This window comes from Aotus nancymaae, unplaced genomic scaffold (assembly GCF_030222135.1).
Source record: "Aotus nancymaae isolate 86718 unplaced genomic scaffold, 86718_ANA_hifiasm-v0.15.2.pri h1tg000016l, whole genome shotgun sequence".
Classification (NCBI taxonomy): domain Eukaryota; kingdom Metazoa; phylum Chordata; class Mammalia; order Primates; family Aotidae; genus Aotus; species Aotus nancymaae.
In genome coordinates, this window is record NW_026988428.1 from 43,434,573 (window position 1) to 43,458,485 (window position 23,913).

The window sequence follows — 23,913 nt, forward strand, 5'->3', positions numbered from 1 at the left end:
TTTTTTGAAAGTCATTACTTAAAATATATGTCTTTTAGAGTTTTTATTTTTCAAGTGGATATTTGACTTTAAAGGATAGATATAGACTCAGACTATAGTAATTTAAAGAAATTATATCAATTATCTTCTGCAATTTATTATTTTCCAAGTATGGATAATATGACTCTTACTTATGGAGATACAACATTAGCATAATATCCAGTATTTATTAATATTTACTTTCACCCAAGGCCTAAGTACTTAATATGTGTGATATGACTTAATCCTCTTAATGATCCATGAAATACGTATTATCTTCTCTTTATTCCATAGCTGAGGAAATAGATAAAATAGCTCTCCCAAGTCAAACAGCTTTTAGTGGCAAATAGAGACTGCAGCTCCAAGCATTTAATACCTATGGTCTCTGACTTTCTCATATCTTTCTCTTTATATCTAAAGAGTGACAGAGCCAGGTTTAGCCCAGGCCTTCTATAAACCTGATTTATTATTGTTTCCACTTCAGTTCAGTGGCTTGTGTACCATCTCTACCAATATCATTTGTTCAGTGACATAATTATTCTTTAGAACATTATCTTTTTGTTGTACTACAAAGGTAAACATTTGATCCTGAAATAATTCTGTGTGTGTGTGTGTGTGTGTGTGTGTGTGTGTGTTTATGTGAGTTGGTGTTGGAATGTGTTTTCTACTTTTTGTATATAGTGATTTTGTATTAATACAGCATATGTTTCCCTTATCCATTAGGTTAGGTTAAACATGCATTTTTTTTTCCAGTATCAAAAAGTGTCCTTTAAATGCTATTTGGGCATGTCAATTAAAAATTCTACTTCTAACATACATTCAGTGAATCTCCTTTGGACAGTTGCTTTATAGATTGTAAGAATGTTATTTCTTATGACTATAGAAACTGTAGGTATTGTAGAGTAGATATTCCTCTATCCTATCGGTTAGGTCTTGTTTAATAATGCTTCGCTAGAGCAGCACATAGTCATCTTGACTTGAGCTCCAAAAGGTGCTAATGTTAAGATATGTAGGGTTTTTTTTTTTTTTTGCTTCTTAAATACAATTCAGTCTTTTCTAGTGAATTAATATAGGTCCAGTGAATTTTGTCTTCAGGTCTCATATAGTCATAATTTCTTATTGAGCAGAGAGTTGATACTCATCAGTAGGACAAAATTTTATATAGTGTTTTAGTTAAGTCAGATCTTAATTTACTTTCTCTATTCGTTTTCAGACCTCAGCGTCTCAATGACTTATTCCATATGATCTTACATGCTGTAAAACAATACATGTTATTTCTTGCTGAAGCAATATTTGAACAGGTTGTTATTTCACCACTTAAGGCTTTGTATATTGTTCCCTAAATCTGCTCCATCTGCTGGACAAAGAGTGAAGGCAGACAGCATGTAAGATCATATGGAATATTTTAGATGGTAGGCCTGGAAGGAATAAACATTATTTCTGTATATATTCCATTGATCAGAACTCTTATACTGCCCTACCCAGAGTTAGAGGCCATGGATGCTGGGAAATGCAGCCTTCCTAAAGGAAAAAAACAGAAATACATAACATCCAGCCAGTCCTAGACAGAGCTTGATATTTCAACATTCGCCATAGAAAAAAAAGCATGTGTTTATAGACTTGCCATGGTCATAGGGCAGCACTCCACCCTCTGGCTGGATCCAAAAGGAACATTAGAATAAACAATGGCATAATTAACTTTCTCAAACCACTAAATCTCAATATGAAACTATAATAAGTAAATAATTATACTATATTTACTACAAATAAGTATTTTAATTTTTTTATACTTATTTTTCTATTTTAATATATGGTATACATTTTTAAAAGCACAGAAGAACTCTTGAAATTCATGAAGAAAATGGTAGTTTGTTAAAACAGTTATAAATTTGGAAAAAGCTGCTTTAAAATTTTTAGGGTAATAGATAAATAAAGTATGTCTAAGTTAAATATGAACAGGGATTTTATGTATGCTTGTTTTGTGAAAGCAATTCTAGATACATACAAATTCTTAGTATGTAGTAATTGATGATGGTTAAATCTAGGTGAGATACAAGTAAGTACTTGGAATATTGCCTAAAGTCCTCTGTTATCAGGGCTAAAACATGTAAACATATTTTATCTCTGGCCATGGAGAAAAGTCAGGAATTGCATAAATTCTGCTCACCTTTGGTCCTTCTTTTAAAATTGGAAACACAATTCTAGGCCCATTGTCTAGTGAATGTAATGCTTTTACTTGCCATGTCCACTGTTGAATATAGATCTTATAAGTGTACATAATTTGTTGGAAATAACATCTATGTCTTATCCTGATAATTAGTTTCTAATCTTTTAACCAAAAAATTATTGGCACATTTAAAATTATAATCTGATGTGGAAACAATTTTCTTTCTTTTTTTTTTTTTTTAAATACCTAATGTAGATGATAGGTTGATGGGTGCAGCAAACCACCATGGCACGTGTATACTTATGTAGCAAACCTGGACGTTCCACACATGCATCCCCAAATTTAAAGTATAATAATAATAAAACTAAAAGTCTCCTTTCATTGCATCATCAGCTCAAGGGCCAAAATTTCTTCTTCTTCTTCTTTTTTTTTTTTGGAAGAAAGAAATAAAAAAAAAAGAATGAAGAAGTGGAAGAAAAAGGAAAAGAAAGAGAGAGAGAGAATGAGAGTATTGCTTTCTTGCCCAGGCTAGAATGCAGTTTAGTAATGAGTATTGAAAACCTCTTTTATACCAATAATTATACTTAATGATGTAGACAGGAAGGAATAAGGGAAGAAAATAACAAACAAGCAGCCAACCAATATTTCATTTAAACCTATGAAATGCTATGCGATTACTGAGGAGTGATTTACTTCCAAGTATGTAGTCACTTTTGGAATAGGTGTGAGATGGTAATGTATGTTTTGTGTATTTGAAGTGGAGAGTTCTATAAAGGTTTATTAAGTTTACTTGTTCTAGGTCTGAGTTCAAGTCCTGGATGTCCTTGTTAATTTTCTGTCTCGTTGATCTATAGAATTGTTAGCTCTTCTTGTTACATTGATCCTTTTGCCATTATATAATGTCCTTCTTTGCCTCTTTTGATCTTTGTTGCTTTAAATTCCACTTTATCAGAGGCGAGAATTGCATCTCCTGTTTTTTATTTATTTGTTTATTTTTACTCTCTGTTTGGTTGGTAAATCTTCCTCCTTCTCTTTGTTTTGAGTCTTTGTGTATCGTTGCATGTGAGATGGGTCTGGATGCAGCATACCGATGAGTTTTGGCTTTTTATCCAATTAGAATATATATAAGTTTAATACTGCCATTTGATGCTAGCTGGCTGTTTTGCCCATTAGTTGGTGTAAATTTTTCATTGTGTTAATGCTCTTTGCTTTTTGATATATTTTTGGAAAGGCTGATATTGGTTGTTCCTTTATATGTATAGTGCTTCTTTCAGAAGCTCTTGTAAAGCAGGCCTGGTGGTGGTGAAGTCTCTAAGTACTTGTTTGTTCGCAAAAGATTTAATTTTTCCTTCACTTGTAAAGCTTAGTTTGTCTGGATATGAAATTCTGGGTTGAAAGTTCTTTTCTTTAAGGATGTTAAATATTGGTCCTCACTCTTTTCTGGCTTGTAGGGTTTCTGCTGAGAGATCTGCTGTAAGTCTGATAGGTTTCCCTTTATGGGTAACCTGACCTTTCTCTCTGGCTGCCCTTAGTATTTTCTCCTTCATTTCAACCCTAATATATCTGGCGATTATGTGCCTTGGGGTTGGTCTTCTTGAAGAATATCTTTGTAGTGTTCTCTGTATTACCTGGAGTTGAATATTACCGTGCCTTGCTAGGTTGGGAAAGTTTTCCTGAATGATATCCTGAAGAGTATTTTCCAACTTGGATTCATTCTCTTTGTCACATTCAGGTACACCTATCAAACGTAGATTAGGTCTTTTCACATAGTCTCATATTTCCTGGAGACTTTACTCATTCCTTTTTATCCTTTTTTCTCCAATCTTGTCTTCTCATTTCATTTCACTAAGCTGGTCCTCGACATCTGATATCCTTTCTTCTGCTTGATCAATTCAACTGTTTAAACTTGTGCATACTTCGTGAAGTTCTCGTGTTGTGTTTTTCAGCTCCATCAATTCACTTATATTCTTCTCTAAATTGTCCATTCTCGTTAACATTTCGTCAAACCCTTTTTCAAGGTTCTTAGTTTCTTTGCATTGGGTTAGAACAAGTTCTTTTAATTCACAGAAGTTTCTTATCACCCATGTTTTGAAACCTGCTTCTGTTATTGGAACACACTCGTTCTTCATTAAGCCTTGTTGCGTTACTGATGAGGAATTGTGATCCCCTGTAGAGGGAGAGGCATTCTGATTTTGAGTATTCTCTGCCTTTTTAGGCTGGTTTTCTTCCCTTATCCCTCTGTCGTCTTTGTAATTGCCAACTTTCTAACTAGGTCTCTGAGAGGATGTCCAATTTGTTGATTCCCAGCACCAAAATCTTAGCAATCCACTGCGCCGGCCAAAACAGTGGTGTTAAGATTGATGGTGCTTTTCTGCCCGGGAATCTCCAGACTCTGCACCAAGAATTGAGGTGCCGAGGCGCCAGCCAAACCGCCGCGCCGGCCACAAGAGTCGCCCTGGCGACCTGTGGGGCTCCTCCGCTGGGAATCTCTTGGTCTGTGAGCAACAAATATTCGTCTGAAAGTGTGGCGCCCTCTCGTTCTCTGTGCTTTCACTGGGAGCTACGAGCCCGAGCTGCTAGAGATCAGCAATCTTGGATCTCTCTCCCGGAAACAATTTTCTTAATATGGATGCAGATAATTTTTCAGAAACATATTAACTATTTAGAACAAAAAGTCTAATATAGTCAGTTAATCTAAGACACAGGTATTAGTCCTATTACATTGCAGTTTTTCTTCAAGTGTGGTCTACAGAATGCTTTGCTTCTGAATCATGAATCTTGTTAAAAATGCAGTCCTAGGCCTTATCCTAAATCCCCTTTTATAAGGATTTCTGTTGTTAGAGTTCAGAAACTTGAATTTTAACGCGTGTCTCTGAAAACAACTTCACTTTATATACAACATAGGGGTTCACGCTTGTAGAAGAAAATCAGTATTTGATTTAAAAATACTTGAATTTTCTTCTAGTGTGTGAAATATCACTATTTATAGGAGCCTATTAGATTGATGATTATAAAATAAATTTAAAGACCATAAGGTGAAAAGGCATAGTTTACTGTGAAGTATAATGAGTCTCTCTAGCAAGTAGCTGAAATATTCTGTTCAACACAGTGCTAATTGCATTAGCCTAGAGAACACCTAAGATCTGACACACTCATTAGGGCTTAGCACTCAACCTATTAATCACTACTGTGGGGTCACTGAGTAAGACAGAGCGTGTTCAGAGGCCTGGCCTGTGATGTCAGGACTGGAGTTTCTTGTAGTAATTAGTTGGCATCTGGGCTTTGGTAGCAAGGTATTATCTTCCCTTCTGATGTCTGAATTAAAAATGAAACTAATAAAAGGTATGCAGGAAGGATAGAAAAGAATGCAAATTATGTTTATACCTTACTTCATCCTTAGAATAATGGCATTAAATTACAGCAACTCATCTGGATGTCCATATGTTTTCCTGGAGGTCTAGCAAATTTTAGCAAATAGGTCAAACAGTGTGGTCACCCCATTAATAAGGCACTAAGTAGAGGCAGAAAACATATGATAATTTAAACTTCCTACACTGTTTAGAAGGACATTGGATTTTATTTTGTAAACAGTGATTACATAGGATTATCTTTTAGTGCAATATTTGTTTTTGTATTCTATTGAATGATAATCTATACATGGTTATCTATACAGTTACTGACTACAGATTTTGGACTGCCAGTTTCTATGAGTACTTTATGTGATTATTTTCTGGTAAAAATCTCTTCTGACTTGGAAGAATCAGCCATTCTGGAGAGCAGAATTGGCTTTGTCTCCGTGGTAAATTATTTTTCTGTTTTATGTGAATAGTGACTGCCAATTGTGCTAAAGTGAGGGTGATGGTTTTGTGATGGACTACTTTACACAGGGATTGAACGTTAGAACACTGAGCTTATTTTACTGGAGGCCAAGAAGCAGAAGGTTTTAACGTAGCAGGTTGGTGGTCATAATATACAATGTGTATTTTTCTATTTGCTTAAAATTTTATATAAGCTCACGATATTATTCTATGTTGTGCCCTAAGATTTTGCAGAATGAGGGAGACTATTAAAATAATTCATACTGTGCAATATCTTAGCAGCAGTAAAAAAGGAAAGTCATTCCATTCCTGTGTTTGAGATAGCTATGACTTTCATATTAGATTTATAAAAAGCAAAAAGTACCAGGTGCACTTGGACAGTCCTGTGCAAGCAGGTTGTGGACTTCTTATATCTATGCCATGTTAGATTTTTTTTCATCCATAGATATAAATATTGCTAAAGCTTTCTAGGAAATATGATACCGTGTGGCAGAAACTATTATGCTCACCATCTATCCATGTGTTCCTCTATATTTCCCAGCTTTCCTCCCCTTAAGCTGAGACCAAGTGACTAGTTCAGACCAATGATCTATAAGTGGAAGGACATATGTCACTCTGGACACCTCCTGGACAAAGTGGTTTGATCTGGCATGCATATTCCCTTTCTCTACAGTTATATAGACTATACTAATCATTACAAACATGAAGGGTTGGTTTATTGTTTAACTACAATATAAGTTACATAAATTATTACATGGGATGAAAACACTCTATGAGATATCCTTAGTCAATTTAGCTTATATTATATTATGAGAATGTACAAGTGCTACTTTATCAGATCTCTTCAGAAAAGAGGTGTCCTTTGGTATCTCAAATGAAAAAGAAGTTGTGAGTGGATATTATCATTGCCAGTTTCAGTGGAATAAAATTGAGAGGCAAGGACTTCAAAAACACAAAGTAGGAATGAAGTCATGGCCCTGGAGCTTTCTATGATGAAATCTGTTTGTCTCTGCCAAAACAGGGATGAAGGAGGCAGAGATCGTTGACAGATTGGAAGTGTGCTTAGAGCCTTTGAAATTGTTCCAGGATATACTTTCCCTACAGAGGGCTGATAATCTAGTGCAAATAATATCAGATAGCTACTAAATGTTATTTTCAACAGAAATTTTAAGAACCTTTATTGAAATCTTTGCTGACTGATATGTTTCTTAGACAGTGAACTTTTCACTAATGTATAAAAAGAACCTATTTATTAATTTATGACTTGACAAGAATAAGACTATCTTTCCTGATTTTTGGCTTAAAAGTTTTCTACAATATGTTATTATATCATTACTCACTTTATGCAGATGTGTTTTTGTTTCAAATGACAGAAACCTGATACAAATACCCTAAAGTCTAAAGAAAAGTGTTCACATTATAAATCAGAGGAGAAGCACAGATACCAATGTCTTCCAGGTCATCTAGCACCGGTAATTCTATTTGTCCAGCATTTTGAACTCTCTCTTCTCTCTTTTGCTTCTTCAGAGGGTAGCTTTGTTTATTTATATTAATATTCTTCCCCTGGCACAAGGAAGATGCTTACCAACATTTCAGCCTCATTTTTCAGCTCAAAATTGACACTAGGAAGACTGCCACTATTCCCTAAGTTATACTTTGACAGATTCTAAGGAAGATCACTAGGACATGGCCTACTTTGTATTTGCCCTGCAGGCAGTGGATGAATCAGGTACTGACATTGGCAGCCTGAGTGGAACTATGTATCTGAGATAGGAAAGGAGCAGTTCCCTAATGAAAGGGCACTACTGTTCCTTGAGGAAGGAAGGATTCTGAAGAGACAAAGTATTAATAATAAGCACCTACTACTCTAGTTTTTTTCAAGAGATTAAAATGGTATGTTTCAAGAATAAAAATATGTTGAGTTTTACTAGTCACTCATGGGGGAATTTGCATTTAGATATTTTATAGCTACCTAGCAAGTACATAGAGATAGGTTACATGTCAAAATGCATATATCATATCTGTTGTTCATAAGAATTGGATAAGCCTGCACAACTTATTTACATTAGAATTCTTGTAGATAGGCATTGATTATCACCCTGGAGTTTACTGAAGTTCTTTTTAAAGGAACACAACTTCCTTAAGCTATAAAAGTAATAATAATTACACTTAGAATAGTCCTAATCACTGAAAGAGTGTTAAGTGTGAAGTTTTGGAAAGCTTCTGTGGAAGTTTTGATGGATTTTTGAAAACTGATGAACAACTGATGATCCACAGCCTTGAATTATTCTGATTAGAATGTGCTGCACATGACAGTAGCATTCTGTTGGCTTATGGTTTTCTGCTTCGGCCTTGCATCACATGCAATCGATTATTAGGTTAGCAGCAGCCAGTGGAGGCAACCTGTATATTTTCTCAGCACTCCAGGAAATTAGTGTGCATTCTTAGAAGGCTGAAACAGAATAAAACCAATAAATAGAACTCTGATCTACTTCAGATTTATCTCTTCCCTTTATATGATGAGTAAAGAGCATCTGTAAATAGGACTATGAGAGAAATCTGGATAGTGAACAAAGAGGAGCAAAGGGAGAAATACAATGTGTTTGCAGGCGATTTGGGGTTTCTTTTAATTTTTCCAATCTTCTACCAGATAATCCAGTGTTCATGTATATGACTTACATTGATATAGAAATACAAGAATCGGCTGGGTGCAGTGGCTCATTCCTGTAATCCTTGCACTTTGAGAAGCCAAGGCAGGAGGACCATTTGAGTACAGGAGTTCAAGACCAGGCTGGGCAACATGGTGAAACCCTGACTCTACCCAAAATACAAAAAATTAGCAGAGTATGGTAGTGTGTGCCTGCGGTCCCAGCTACTCAGTAGGCTGAGGTGAGAGGACAACTTGAGCCCAGGAAGGAAGGTTGCTGTGAGCTGAGATGGCACTGCTTCACTCCAGCCTGGGCAATAAAGCAAGACCCTGTCTCACAATAAATAAAAATAAATAAATAAAAGAATCATCTATAAATCAAAAGCATTTAAAGTATCTTTTTGGTCCTGTTTTTCAGCCCTATTAGGAAAAATAGTATGTTCAAAACATTTAGGGTTTTATCTTAGCTGGTGTAAGCTGCTGTGATATTGGTGGGAAGATGAAATGATAGGTGTTTTGGCAATGGCAGTTGTAAGATCTGTGTAGCAAACAACAGATAGTCGCTTATTTGACTTTTGGGCAAGAACTGGGACATAGAAGCTGCTGTTGAACCAGATATTACTCAATGTTTCAGTTTTCTATCATCTTTCAAAGAGTGAACATGGATCTAGAGACTGAAAAGTCTTTTAAAGTCTCTCTTTGTATTCTTAGTCTCTTGTTGTGTGAGACAAACTTTTCCCCACCTCCATCAGAAATATGCAAAGGGTTGAATTTTAATAACCTTAGTTAGAGTGTCCTTGAATACACGGAGGTTGTCATTAACTTTCCAAATACCTCTTGGGCACCAGGAGTATTTCATGATTAGTTTAAAATATATGTAAAATATCTACATAGAGTTAGTTTGGCACTTTCAGATAAAGAAAAACAAGTTTAATCAGATGACTCCAATAGAATGAACTACAAGCCCTTCTTATGAACACTGCTTCTTACGAGAAATATTAAGTACCTCTATGTTGTGGCGAAAATATTACTTAATGGTATTCCTTAAATCAAATATGATATGTTTTGGAAGCTGGATAAAACTTTTCAAAGGCAACATAACCTCTGCCCCTTAGAGTTGGCTCCCATATTAGATCAGAAACAATTGAAATGGAAGCCTGAGGCAATTCATGCATGCTTGTGAAACTGCTTTTCCTCACAAAATAGCCTCACCTCTGTGCCCAATAAACATGCCAAAATACGAATGTGGGAAAAAAAAAGGAAAGGTTTTTATTCACTTTATATTTTAAGTTTATTTTTGTAATCTATTTTATTTGGGCGATTTTATTCTCTTTGGTTTACTGAAGGAAATAACAGTGAATGTTGAACAATTATATTTAGAATATTTTCTATCCACTTGCGAAGAAACAAAATTGGAAACAGAAATGCCTTTTACAAAATATATTTTCTGCAGACATTCATGCTTCCTTAGGAGAGTCAGTGGTAGTCAAAAAAACACATCTCACAAAGTATCTAAATTTCTGTTTGGTTTCAGACAGTTCTTTTTTATTGCTTTAGCTAAGTCATAAATATTTATTAACCATAGAATAAATTTAATAAGGTCCAAATTAAATTAGCTGCATATACAAGTACTAGTTTTAGCTTCAATGATACTTATGTAGTATTCCAAATATAACTCTTTATTTGTATGGTGATTTTTTTCTGAGGTGTTCTTTTTTCCACTGGCGGTCTCTTTCGTTTATTCTTTGGGAGTGCTTAATCATTGATTTTAATAAAGACCCTATATACAATCTTGTTTTAAAGCATACCAAAAGCTTTCAGAGATGAGTAACTCATGTTTTTTACTAAATACCTAAACAATTTTTTTTGCCTGTTTTTTTTCTTTTCTTTTTTTTTTTTTTTTAAGAGCATTGACATAGTGGAATAGTGGTAGGGAATGGAAAATTTGGCTGTGTTCAGATTTCAGTGCCACTACCTTCTAATTGGAATTTGGGGAAGATACTCAATACCTCTCTGCTTCAATTCCTTATACATAAAATGCCCGTAGTTTATTTTTATGAGCTAATAATTCTGAACCCTATTGATTAGCTCATGTCTCATAATTAAACAGGATAAGAAAGAACAGTGTGGTTATCTGGGTGCAGATGTTTTACCATCTCAACCTGTTTATGTTAAGGTTATGTTCCAGCATTGAGCTTATTTAAGCTTTTTTTTTTTTAATTCAAATTTATACAAAGATATGGCAGCTTCTACAGCATGGAAACTAGGAAAAATGGATAATAAGGAATGAAGTGCCTGCTTTGCCTTATATTTCAACCAAAAAAAATATAAGGAGAAAGAATGATCCATCTTTTTGTTACTCTGGCCACTTTTAGCCTATGCTGCTTCTAGACACTGTCTAAATTAGATATTTTAACACTTAGTCCAGGCTTTATGTGCCATCATCTAGGATCCCATTCCCCCACTTTTGTTCTTTTTTTCGATGCACTAGACTAAGAAAACTCGTCACATGTGAAAATGTATAAATTGCAAAACCACTGTAATTAGAGAGGTCATTGTGCTTTACCACCTTTTGCTGTGAATAACTGTGTATTGTGTTAGAAAAGACTAACACAATAGGTGCACAAAATGAACACCATTCATAACATGATGCATCCAGAGAAAATTAAAAACAGAGAAGCTAAAATCATCAGAAGCACATATTTGTGAATTCATGTTTGTTTTTGAAATAGAAAATCTCTCTTCTAGTAAGAGAGACAAATCAGATTTTATCTTTACAGGGTAAAAGTATCAAGTCTAGAAAGAGATATAATAAAACAATGTGAAATCCTGAAGAGTGTGGATTATATGAATAGATATGTTAATTAAATTCTGTAATATTGGAATTGCAGTGGGAAAGAAGACAGAAAAGTAGGGCCCAAGAGAAGCCTGAAAAAGATCTATTTCATAACATAAGGGGAAAATATACAAAATTTATGATCCCAATAAATAATTTATGTTATAAAATTTGGCTTATTTGAGTTAAACCAAATTTTACAAAGTTTGTAATAAATAAACTTTAGATAAATTCATTAGTGATAGCTGTAGGTACACAGGGAAACAAAGATATTAAATGTATGTTTCATATCAATCCACACTTATTGAGGATTGCTGTATTTTGAATTTACTAAGAATGAACATGTTAATCTGCTAAGTAAATATTGAAAACAGGACTCGTACCTAGGACTATCTGACTTTTAATCTCATGTTTTTGTTAACTTTTCTGGAATAGGAATGCCTCATGACTCTTCCTTTCTTTTCTAATTCCTTCAGGTTGGTGTCATGTGCAATAGCTGTATATTCCATCAGTTTATTGATGTCTTATTATGGGATTTCTGTCTAAAGAACACAGATTTGGAAAGATAATCAATTTGTTCCAGTTTGGAATTTCCTTTTTTTCTTTTTTCTCTTTCTTTTTTTTTTTTGTTTTTTGTTTTTTGTTTTTTGAGACAATTCTTGCTCTGTCGCCAGGCTGGAGTGCAGTGGTGTGATCTTGGCTCACTGCAACCTCCACCTCCTGGGTTCAGGATATTCTTCTGCCTCAGCCTCCCAAGTAGCTGGGACTACCAAAGTGCTGGGGTTACAGATGTGAGCCACTGTGCCCAGCTCTGGAATTTTTTTTAGTTATTGTTAATTGTTACTTATGTGTTTATAGTTGACTAAAATTTATTAGGCCTTTTTCTTTTTTTAAGCACACTTTCATGAATTTAGTCTATGTTTTCTAGTCTTGTGAGAGCATAATTAATACCCATGCCAACAGAAATGTATATCTTTTTGTTATTGAAAGGGACCAGTCATAGTAGCATAACTTTCTTGTATCACTAAAATAAAATCGTGAACAAAAGTATATATTTGATGTCAGACCTAGGAATGTCCTGTTTCCAGTATCTCCTTAAGAATGTTGCCCATCCCTTCTAAACTTTAGTGCTTTTCTACAATATGGGGAAAATTATATATTCAATACAGACACTTTGTTTTAATTGAAAAAAGGTAATGAATGTAACAATAGCTATCATCACCATATTATTATCCAGTTTCTTCCCCACTCCTTGTCTTCCAGAAGATCCCTAACTCCCATGTTCTCACCCTTCAACTTGTCATTATCAATAGCTTTCAAATAATCTCTATTTTTAAATAACTTACTCCTCAATCACCATGTCCTATCTTCCACCTCATTATTTTGTAGTACTGCAACTGTAATAATCCTTTCGCTCCATTGGTACTGTTAAGCTGTTGATATACTGCCTCATCTATCACTGCTTTCCATACCATCTTCACTTCCTTACCTAGCTAAATTTCAGATTCAATGATTGTAAGTTTCTTGCATACATTCGTAACTCACCTACCTACCATTAATTTTTTTTGTATCTCTTGATGAAATCAGAACTTTGGCTAAAGTCATCGGCTCAGTTCCTTTATCTCTATCGCAGAATGTAAACCACACTGTAGGATTTACTAATCTCTTTACTTGATGATCGATAATCTTAGGTGGGCCTGAAATGCTGCCTGGTAATGATATTTTATATTCTATAACTAGCCCAGTCTCTCTCTCACTCAATGAGATGATTCTTTCTCATTTCTTTCTCATTCCCCAAATCCACTGTCATCCCTCCTTTCTTCATCCCAGAAGATAAGTTTTATTGCTACTTCATTCAGAAAGTTTAAGTAATGAGTAGAACTGCCACATACTTCTACTACCACATTCTCCCACCTGTTTACATCCAGGCCTGTGTACGTTACCTTCTTTCCTGTATCAGTATCTGTCCTAACAAAGGCTTTCTCATCCCCTCAACTATTAATGGACATTACTGTGGACAAAATTCTTTCTTCTCTCTCCATTAGCAATATTCCCCCTCACAACTGGATCATTCCTGTAGCTTATAACCATGGTATTCTATATGCTCCAACTTGGGAAAAAACAAAACAAATGGAAAATGTTCTTTAGACCAAAGTTACCTGTCAGCCAAAACCATACTTATGCCCTTCCCTTTAAGCAAAACTTCTTGAGAGTGTTGGTCCAGTTTCTCTCTTCCCCTTCTTTTTGCCCCCACTCCAATCAGAATTTTTCTTGTACCCCTCATCTGAAACTCCTCTTTCCAAGCTCTCTCAAGACTTCCGTGCTACCAGTTTAGTGGTCATTTCTTAGTCCTGATTTTAATTGACCTTTCTGGAGCATTTGATACAGTATTTAATTGCTCTTGGTTTTCCATAAAATACATTCTTGATTTTACTTATAAAATATCACACTTAAGTTTTTTCTCTTGATGCCACACCTTTTCAGTATTTATTTGTGGTTCTTCCTTTCCCTTTTAACTCTCAATGTTCAAAAGTTTGGCTCTTGGATCTCCTTTCCATATATACTTGCTCCACAGATGACCTTGTACCTTCTCATGACTTTAGCTCATATTTATAGGTTAATGCCTCCTAAATTTATATCTTCAGTTCCAAATTCTCCTGAACTCTAAACCTGTATACAAAGCCTCTTTTCAGTATTTCCACTCAAATACTTAACAGGCATCTCTGACTTCAGATATCTAAAATTCATCTCATGAAATTCTCCTCCAAACCTGTTGATCAGGTCGGAAACATTAAAGCCATGCTTTGATTTTTCCTCTCTCTTCTTTCAGTCACTTAACGTTCTATTAGCAAATTTATTGGTTCTGCCTTCTAAATAAATCCAACACTTGATCACTTCTCATCACCTCTGCTGCTGTTACTTGGCCCAAGGTACTATTATTTATAGTCTAGATTATTTTTGTAGTCTATGATTTGGTGTACCTGTTTCTGAATATACCTACCAATGAAATCCTGTCATAACCTATGTTCAATCACACTCAAACCTACCTGATTTCCCAACTCACTCTGATTATCTACTCTCCTTGTTATCTCCCTGAACTTTTCTTCTGTTTTCCTCCCTTTTGCTCATTCTGCTTTAGCTATGCTATCCACCTGCAGTTACTAGAATATACCAGCCATGCTCTCACCTCAGGGAATTGCACCCACTTTTCCCTTTACCTGGAATGACTTTCCTTTGGATTTAAAAATGCCTTCATTTCTTCTGAGTCTTTGGTTAAAATTCACCTCTTGTAGAGTTCTTCTAGTCTACTCTGTCTAAAATTTCAACACCAAATCACACAATTCTATCCATCTGCATTGTGTTATGTTTTCCTCTGTAACAATCATCACTATTATTTACTTTTTATTTGAATAGTACTGTGCTATAGAACTTGCTGTGGTGATATAAATGTTCTATAAATCTGATTCTGTAATATATTTTATCCACTAGGCACACGTAGGTATTGAACACTTGAAGGTAGGTTGAGAAAGGAACTGAATTTTTAATGTATTTTACCTTAATTAATTTAAATTTTAAAAGCCTCCCTTGTCAAATGGTTACCATATTGGACAATGTATGTTTAGAATGTAAACTTTCACTTCCTCACTGGAATACAAATATCATGAGAGAAGAGATTTTTTTCCCTCTGTTGTGTTTGTTGCTGTATCCCTAGACATATGCTGGCATATAGTAGACAATATTTTTGAAGAAACAAACTGATCATTATAAAAATTGTCATAATAATGATCAAATAAGACATTGAAAGACAATTCTAGTCCTTGCTCTGCCACTCAATAATGCGGTGATTTTTCAGAGGTTACTTACTTTCTTGGAACCCAAGTTCCTTCACTCATGTTTTTCTCTTTCATTTAATAAACATGTATTGAGACCCTCCTGTGTACTAGGAATTATGGTAGATATTGATGTACGAAGATGACAAAGATGTGGTGCCTGACAAAAAGCTCCATTTAGTTAGGAGGAAAGAGAAGTAAAGTTTATTAAAGCTCCATGATACTCTTAAAAACAGATATGTGAATTGCTATAGGAGAAGACAGAAGAAATAAAAGACAGCCTAATGGTCAAAGGAATAATTGATGAAAGGGAAAATGGCAAGACTTTCTTGAGGATAAAAAAGATTTGAAATGTGTAGAAAGAGTCAGCATTTTAGTATAAAGGCAACAGATGGCATATTCAAAATTAACTCCTTCCTCCTGTAACATGAAATGTGGAAATGTGGGATATTTAGGCATAAGGCATTGCACGATGACTCTGTGTGCTATTATGATGAGGGCACACTGTAAATATGCACAAATACTCTTATAAAATCTGAAAATCCTTCAGCTGTTTTCTATTACAAAGTTCTAAAACAATACGTATTTGTTCTCAACTGTTGTTCCTCTGTTTATATTGCTTTTTTATTTCTATTGTCTTTTTTCTTCAATGTAAGTATTATTTTCCCACTTACAGTTAATAAATATTTTATAAATTTTCATTTTTTTCATTCTTAAGCAGGCTATAAAAACTCAAAATGAAAAATGTAATTGTGGAGATTAAAGAAAGATGTATAATGTCAACTACATACAGATATATATATATGTATATGATTTTAATATTTTAGATACCTCACCAGCTCCATAAGCAGTCACATGCACTTTCCAAGAAACTTTAAAGCAGAAAAGCCTGAAGGCTGTGCAAGTGCAGAGCAGCTTCTCTTAGATCCTCAGCAGAATACAGCTTTTGTGTGTGTCTCTCATTCTACTGCTGAGGATTAAGTGACAGTGGAATAAAACATACTGGCAATGTGATAAAACAGGGCAACTTCTCACGTTTCACACCAGCCAAAGGACATATTGGGTATCTCCCCTGAAAGCTAAGCTTATTGTCATAGTTTAATACAACTTTTCAGGTGTCTGTTAAGGAAAGAAGAAAATAAATTAGTCTGTAGGTGTTTATATCAATTATAGATAATAAAAAGAATTATAATTGAACTTGCAAATCTGATGTATTACTTCCAAGTAAAAACATGTTGCAACATTTATTTCTGTTGCACTTTGCAACATGTATTTACTTGGAATTATTAGTAAATTCAATTATAATTCTAAGTAACTATTACTACAGGACTTGCTGGAACCAGTTGGGTGCTTATATTTGACATGTTTGCCAAGCTGCACAAAAGAAAAGGGCTAGAGTTTAAAATATAAATGTGACTCTGTATTTAATTTTACAGAGCATGATTAACTAGTTTATGATGTCACTCAGTATTATCATTAGAATTACAGCTAAAGAAGTGGAGGGTTTTCTTTTGTATTTTAAGAATAACTTTTTAAAAATTAAGATGTATATGGAAATTCTGAATTTAAGAGGATAACATTAAAAGCAAGTCTTATATAAATTCTTTATCCATGAAATGAGGGTGACAATAGAAAATTCAGGGTTTGTGAAAATACCAATAAATTGGATGAATTATGCAAAGTGTAGTGTATTTCCTGCCATGTAATAAATGCTCAAAAATGATAACTAAGGATATTTTATACCAAGGAATAATAATATAATTACAAAAATATTGTTGGATGAATGCTTTCCCTCAAGAACACATCCATATTTAATTACAGAGATACTGGGAATAATTTGTTGCTTATGTTCATAACTAAAAGTATAGAATACTATTGATGAGTTCTTAATGCCATACTACAGGTGTAGTTTATCATTAAGCAGCTAGATTCCACTTTCAACTCCATATAACTTAATATTTTTTTTAAATTACCACATTGAATCATTATTATATGAATTCATAGATCTTTACGAAGGGAGGGAAACTTTTCTCCATTGCTTTACTTTACAGATTAAGACAGGAGTTTTCTGAAAGCCACGCAGAGAGTGGAAGCACGAAGTAGGATGAGGGCATCTACTTCCAACTTCCAGGATTTTGTGGCACCTTCTATCATTCTTTCAGAAATATTTTTCCTTGTTGGGTCATTCTCCATTTCCCTATTAAAAATAGTCCATCAAATTCTTTCACTAGAAATAACTTTCCTCTGCCAAATTATTTCACCACAAAACAATGTTTTATAGGTTTAAAATGACTTCTTTACTGCCTAATTACACTAAGATATGTGAGATATATTATGAAAATTATACCAAAGAAAATGTTATATAGTGGTATCGTAATTATGCTACCTGGTGAATAACAAATGCTTTTACTTTTCAATATGTTAAAACCTTTCAAACAATATGAAGTTATTCCATCACGGTCTTAGTATTCTTTGGCTATGCTATTCAGTTTTTATTCTCTTTCATCCCTCATAAATTAGTTCCTTAGCCTTTCAGACATTTCATTTGTTTTTTTTCCTGAATGGCCTCCTACATGTTCTTATTATTGTAATTTAGTTTTTGAGTGTTGACAGTTTACTTGGCACTGTTCACAGCATAACATCTTTTTTTTTCAGAGATGACTAAAATTGACACATTGTGTTTAGTGTGGTCTCAGGAAGTCACAGACTGAACTTTCACTGGACTAAACCATTCTATCTCTTTCAGAATATGAAGAAGCAATCAAAATTCACAGTCAGTGGTTAGATTTCAGAAGCATTTTTTAGTCTCAGTCTCATTTCTCCTCTGACCATGTTTAAAGCTGTTTTAGTTAAAGTGATCAATGAGTATATGTCTAATTTTATTTCCCTTAGACCTGTAAATTATCAGAATGCTACTCTGAATTCCAGTGGCATTCATGCCAAAATTAAGAGTGATGTGCGACTCTTTTGAGAAAGGTCTTGGGAATATTAAGAATGGCTATTTTCAGGGGGCCAAAGTGTGTGTTTTTACAGAATCAATACTTTTAAATTTGTTGAAGGAACGGAATAAAGTTTTTAGTTGTAGGTTGGTAGAAATATTAAGTATATGGCTTTCAAGTAGATCTTCCACCTTAAAAATAGGGAAAAAAATGAAGAGTAGGGAAAAAGGGAAGGAAGGGGAAGATTGGATTGATTTCAGGTACTATGACAGACAGCTTTGCTTGTTTCATACAGTCATCTTATTTTTACTGCTCTTGAATATTGAATTATATGGTCTAAAATCTTATCAACCAATTTCTGATCCACTAGATAATGATGATTGTGTCAGTTGTCAGCAAGTTGGTAAATAGCATTAAAAATTAAAGGGGTACCGAACCAAGGACCAGGAGATCTGATTTCTAGTCTTGGATTCTCCATCTTGGGCTGTCAGGGCTGCTGGCTGTGCTGTTTCAGGTTCCACTTTCCCTTACCTTCCTGTCCTGAGATGTTGCAACCTCAGCTGAGCCTCTCCAGAAACTCACCTCCCAGTAATCATTACACACATATCTGAAGAAAAATAGGAATTGTAGGGGAAACAATACTTGAAAATCAGATTAAGAGATTTATACTTTATGCTGAATACATAATAGATCAGAATAGAGGTATGCAAAGTCACCTCAGAAAATTTCAAAAAGCATCTAGATTGCAATAGTAATTATACTAAATTTGTTTACTTATCTAAAGAAGGATGACAATCATAAGCCAAAACTTGTCGGTATCTATCCAAACACTGATCAGTAATGGAGGCACTTTAGCCAACTGATATTGAGTATTACAATTCTGTTAGCAAGATCATAAAAAATATGAGATGGATATATATGTTGTATTTAGAAGGAGTAAAAATACGTATTCAGGTAGAGTGAGGTATTAAGTCATGAAAAGATGAGTTAGTCTCTGGTGATAACATTTACAGTTTCATTATAGGCTGACAATGGAGAAGTGGGTACTTGTGAACAGAGGATAAAGGAAAAGGTATACAAAATCTCAGAGAGTGGGAAAAACCAAATTACTATAAAATTACCTTGCAGCATTGGGACACTGCTGACATTACATTTGAATTTTGATGTCATGAAATTTAAAGGCGCCACATAGTATGGTTTTGTGACCTAATCCAGCAAGTTTCAGGTCTTTAGTAGAGAAGCACTTGAGTTCATCCTGGGTTAGGTATTTTCCAGATAAACATCATGTGGAGAGGAGTAAATGAGTCATAAATGCTCAAAGGAGTTGCTGTAAGAATTTGCCATCTAATTTAAGTTATATAATAAGGGAACAAAAAGTAGGAGCACTTGGTAAATATCAGGGGTTGGGATGAAGTAATAGCATTTGTGTATTGGAAATCTTCGTGAGGCTAAGAAACTGTTTAATAGTGAGAGTATCTGAGCAAGTGAAATGAACTAACAGTGGTTTAAGTTGTTGAGGGGGATGTTTACATTTTAATTGTGTTGGGGGGAGATAGTGTCATACTGGTTAATGACAAATTCCAGTTTATGACTGTCCAGTATGTGATTGAGGTGGAATGTGACAAAAAGAGAAAGATAAAAGGTCAGGGGAAATTAAAAAGTTGAGAAACTTAAGAATCCACATGTATACTGATGTCACTATGAAGGATGATTGGAAATGGAATAGAGATAGAATCTTAGCCATAAGCCAGCAGGAAAAGGTGAGAAGAGACCCCAGTGGATGATTACAACAAGGAGGTTGGAGAGGGTGCTATGACTTGATGGAAATAGCTTTAAAGCATAAAGTAAAAAAGGTAGAAATTATAAAGCAGGATATTGCATGGTGGCTTTCACAGAGCAACATAGACATTTAAAAAAATCACTTCTAGGGGTAATCACGATGACCAGGAATTTGGGGATCTGGGTCAGATGGAAGAGTGTGGGCATTTACACACTGCTAATCCTCTGAGTTCAAACACTTCCTTTAGTGACATCCTGGCATCCACTGCATATTCTCCTCTTAGCTACACAGTGCAGTGAGGCCCCCTATTGGCTGCTAGCAGCTCTTTACCAACATAACAATTTGCAGATAAATGATAGTATTTTGAACTCTGATGGCAATGATCAATGTGAGTTTGTCCCGAGAGATGTATGTGCTCTCAGATTACTGGCCAAAATAGTATTAGAGCTTTCAAGTACAAGAACCTATTGTCGGCTAGGTGTGGTTGTTCATGCTTTTAATCCCAGCACTTTGGAAGCCAATTAGCCAAGCATGGTGGAGCAGGACTGTAGTCCCAGCTACTCAGGAGGCTGAAGTGGGAAGATCACTTGAGCCCAGGAGTTTGAGGCTGCAGTGAGCTATGATTGTGCCACTGCACTGCAGCCTGGATGATAGAACAAGATCCTATCTCTTAAAAGATAAGAAACTATCATCAAGCAATATTTAGATAATGAATGCCATCATGTGAGACCTATGGGATAACATTCATCCCATATTTCCCCATAAAAAGATAGACACTTTTATACTTTGTGACATACTTTTTTTCCTATTAGAGGAACATAGGAACCTAGAAATTCTGAAAGTTTATTAACTTCTTAAATAGGGATATATAAAATAGTTAGGTGTCCTACCTAGATACTTGTCTGAGATTATTTTTCCAATTTGTCTCAACCTCCATGTTATAATTTATTTTTCTCAATAAAAAAATGCAGAATACTTTTTCACTTCAGATCATTAGTGGTGCCATTAAGTTACGTGTAAGTTATGCCCTCTGTATGTTGTCACTGGATATTCAACACATTCTCATTAATCATATTTATGTGTGGCTTATATAATTGAGTTAATAATTATGCACTTGTCCTTTTAGTCATTTATTCTTCATATTGAGGTTACTGTTAAAACTTGCATGATTTAGACAATTTCACAGAATCCGTAAACGTTGAAGGAAGCTATTGGTGTTGTAACTCATCATGCTGATTACCAGGCTGCCCAGGTGGGCATTGTCTTTTTCTGTCCCATCCTCTCCTTTTGACTTCATACTTTATGTAAATCTTCCAGGACAAAAGTAAAAAGTAGCATGTCTCTGTCATTCTGTTTCCCAGCCTCTCTCTTTATTCTCTCATTATTAAATGTCTTCTTCTAATTCCCAAATCGTTATTTTTTTTGGCATTTTCATTCCTGTCATTTGGTTATACTTTTATAGCTTTTAATCGCTTAATTGCACCTGCATAAACTAAAGCCTTTTATGGTTCATCTTTCTCTACAAGAAGCCCAACTGTTTTCCCCCCTTAATTCTGGTATAGTTAAAAAGTTGCATAGATACATGCTTTCGTGGTTCTTAAAAAGGTTAAATAGCAAAGGCATGGATCCTTACCATGTAAACAGATTTGTTTCATTAATTTTTGGCTTAAAATAGGTCTTCATTTGTCACTTAAAGTTGGCCTATCAAAAGTAGGCATCTGAATGCAGGATGACATGTTCAGGAAAAGCTAAATATAGTGTTCAAATAGCACAATGTGGCTTGCTGACAATTTAGCTGACCCTACACCTGGAAAATGCCATCCAGTCATGTGCTTTTGTGGAAAAGTTAAAAATAAGTTTAGGAAGGGATTCATTCTTTCAAATAATTAAAATTTAACGAGCATCTCTTTTTGTTCTACTGAGTTGCAAGCTTTCACATTGGCAAAAAGATTTTTATGTGTCTACAGAGAGGTCAGTTATGGCCATACCACTTGTAGGAATCTAGATTTGAAATTTCAGGACTGAGGTTATTCCCCAAAATTAATTCAGGATCTAACAGGAATTATTGGAGCTTTAGCTTACATTTGTCCACATCAGTAATTGCTAACATAGTTCCTCACTGTTTGCAGGGTTCTTTGCAAAATAAAATAAAATAAAATAATATAAAACGCCTCTGACTTATATTCAGGCACCTCTCCGTTAGCACTGTCTACTGAAACTAACTTTTAATCTTCTACTCCTATCCACATGGATAGTCTTACGTCTGCTCTAAAAGAGTGGGCTTCCCAAATTAGAAATAACCAGACAACACACCTCCTAAAATGACAACCTACTGGAATTTCCAAAATGTCACCGATTGCGTATGTTATTATATTATTATAAGTGTAGGATATATGTTACCTATGAGAATTTATAAAGCTTATTGTTACATAGTATAGTTGCAGCTGAGTACAAATATTGGTAAAGCAAAAAAACAAGGCTATGTACAATAAACAAAGGAAGTCACCAATAGACACTGGGATTGACTTAGCTAAGGAGGACAATGTAGGTGACCATATTACAGAGGAAATTTTGTCTGAGTATCTAGGCAAAGTTCGTCTTTTTTTTTTTTTTTAATTTTCCTAGTTTATTTTGAGAGACATTCAGATTCCAAATGGCATTTGTATGCCCAGAAACTCTTCCTTGAAATACTTGCTTTTCAGAATGGAATGGTTCAGTACAATTCTCCTCCACAAAAATATTACTTTGTTATTAGATTTAAGAAAGTTTCATGCTTCCTGAGAGACTTGGTCTCAAGTCTCTTTACCACCTGTGCTTATCTATAGTAGTATTTATCCCAAGATAAACAAGAGCTTTGCACTACTGAGTACATTGTTTATCCCCAAAATCAAAAGCTTCGCACTACCAAGTAGATCGGAAACAAAATAGAGGGAGGTTATCTCGCTACAAAATAAATGATCATGGAAATGTAATCTAAGGCATACATGTTTGTTTATTAAATTTCTGCCAAGACAGGTCCTCAATGTGTTTATGCCAAGTATCTTTTTCTTGGCTGGTATAATTTCTTTTATCTAATAAATAGTTAACATTGTATACTGCCAATAAAATTGAATATAAAATATTCAAGCTTAAATATATATATATTTTGTAACTTTATTCATATGTATGCTTAAAATTTATTAATCAAATAAGACACTGCCCTTAAGACTTCTTTAGAAAATCGTAAGTTAAGTAGAGGAAAACAGTGACATTTTACATTTGTATGACATTGTAAAGTTTATAGCACCTTTTAACATGAATTACCTCATTTGAATTTTAAACAATTTATGAGTTTGGGAATGATATGATCATCATTTCCCAGATTATAGAGCTGAAGTACAGAAAGGTTAAATGGAGAAAGATCACAGGACTAGTTCGTAGGAAAGCAAGCCTGGTAGCCCCAAGCTCGGTGCTTTGAAGTGTTTGATAGTAGGATAAGAATCCCAGATCGCCTTCCCATTAACTTTTCTCCCTATGTCTTCAATTAATTGAGTTTGCTGGCTAAGAACTTTGAATTTAAAATAAAAAGACCAAATTCCAGTCTTCATTATTTTCTAGCTATGCGATTCTTTTCAAGCTATCTAAGCCTGACTCCGTGGAGCTCCTCTTTGCCTTGCTCACCCTCCAGTTGTCCATGTACCTCATTCTTCCTGGAAGTGGGATGGGAACTTGGAACCTGCTGAATGGTGGGACTGACAATGCTGTAACACAACCAGGGCTGAAACATCCCTGGCTCGCCAAGTTGTAAGTGATGAGAAGGAGAGAGGAGATGTGGCTCTTCGGGGAGCCCCTAGGTCTGGACTCTCTGAGCCAGGGCTGTGACACCGTCTTTGGGGCTC

General features: G+C 34.8%; 1 protein-coding gene across 4 annotated transcripts in view; it reads left to right on the forward strand.

Annotated features, from left to right (window-relative positions):
• Positions 1 to 23,913, forward strand: part of SLC16A7 (solute carrier family 16 member 7) — a 177,234-nt gene that overhangs the window by 118,326 nt on the left and 34,995 nt on the right. The window lies entirely within an intron of this gene.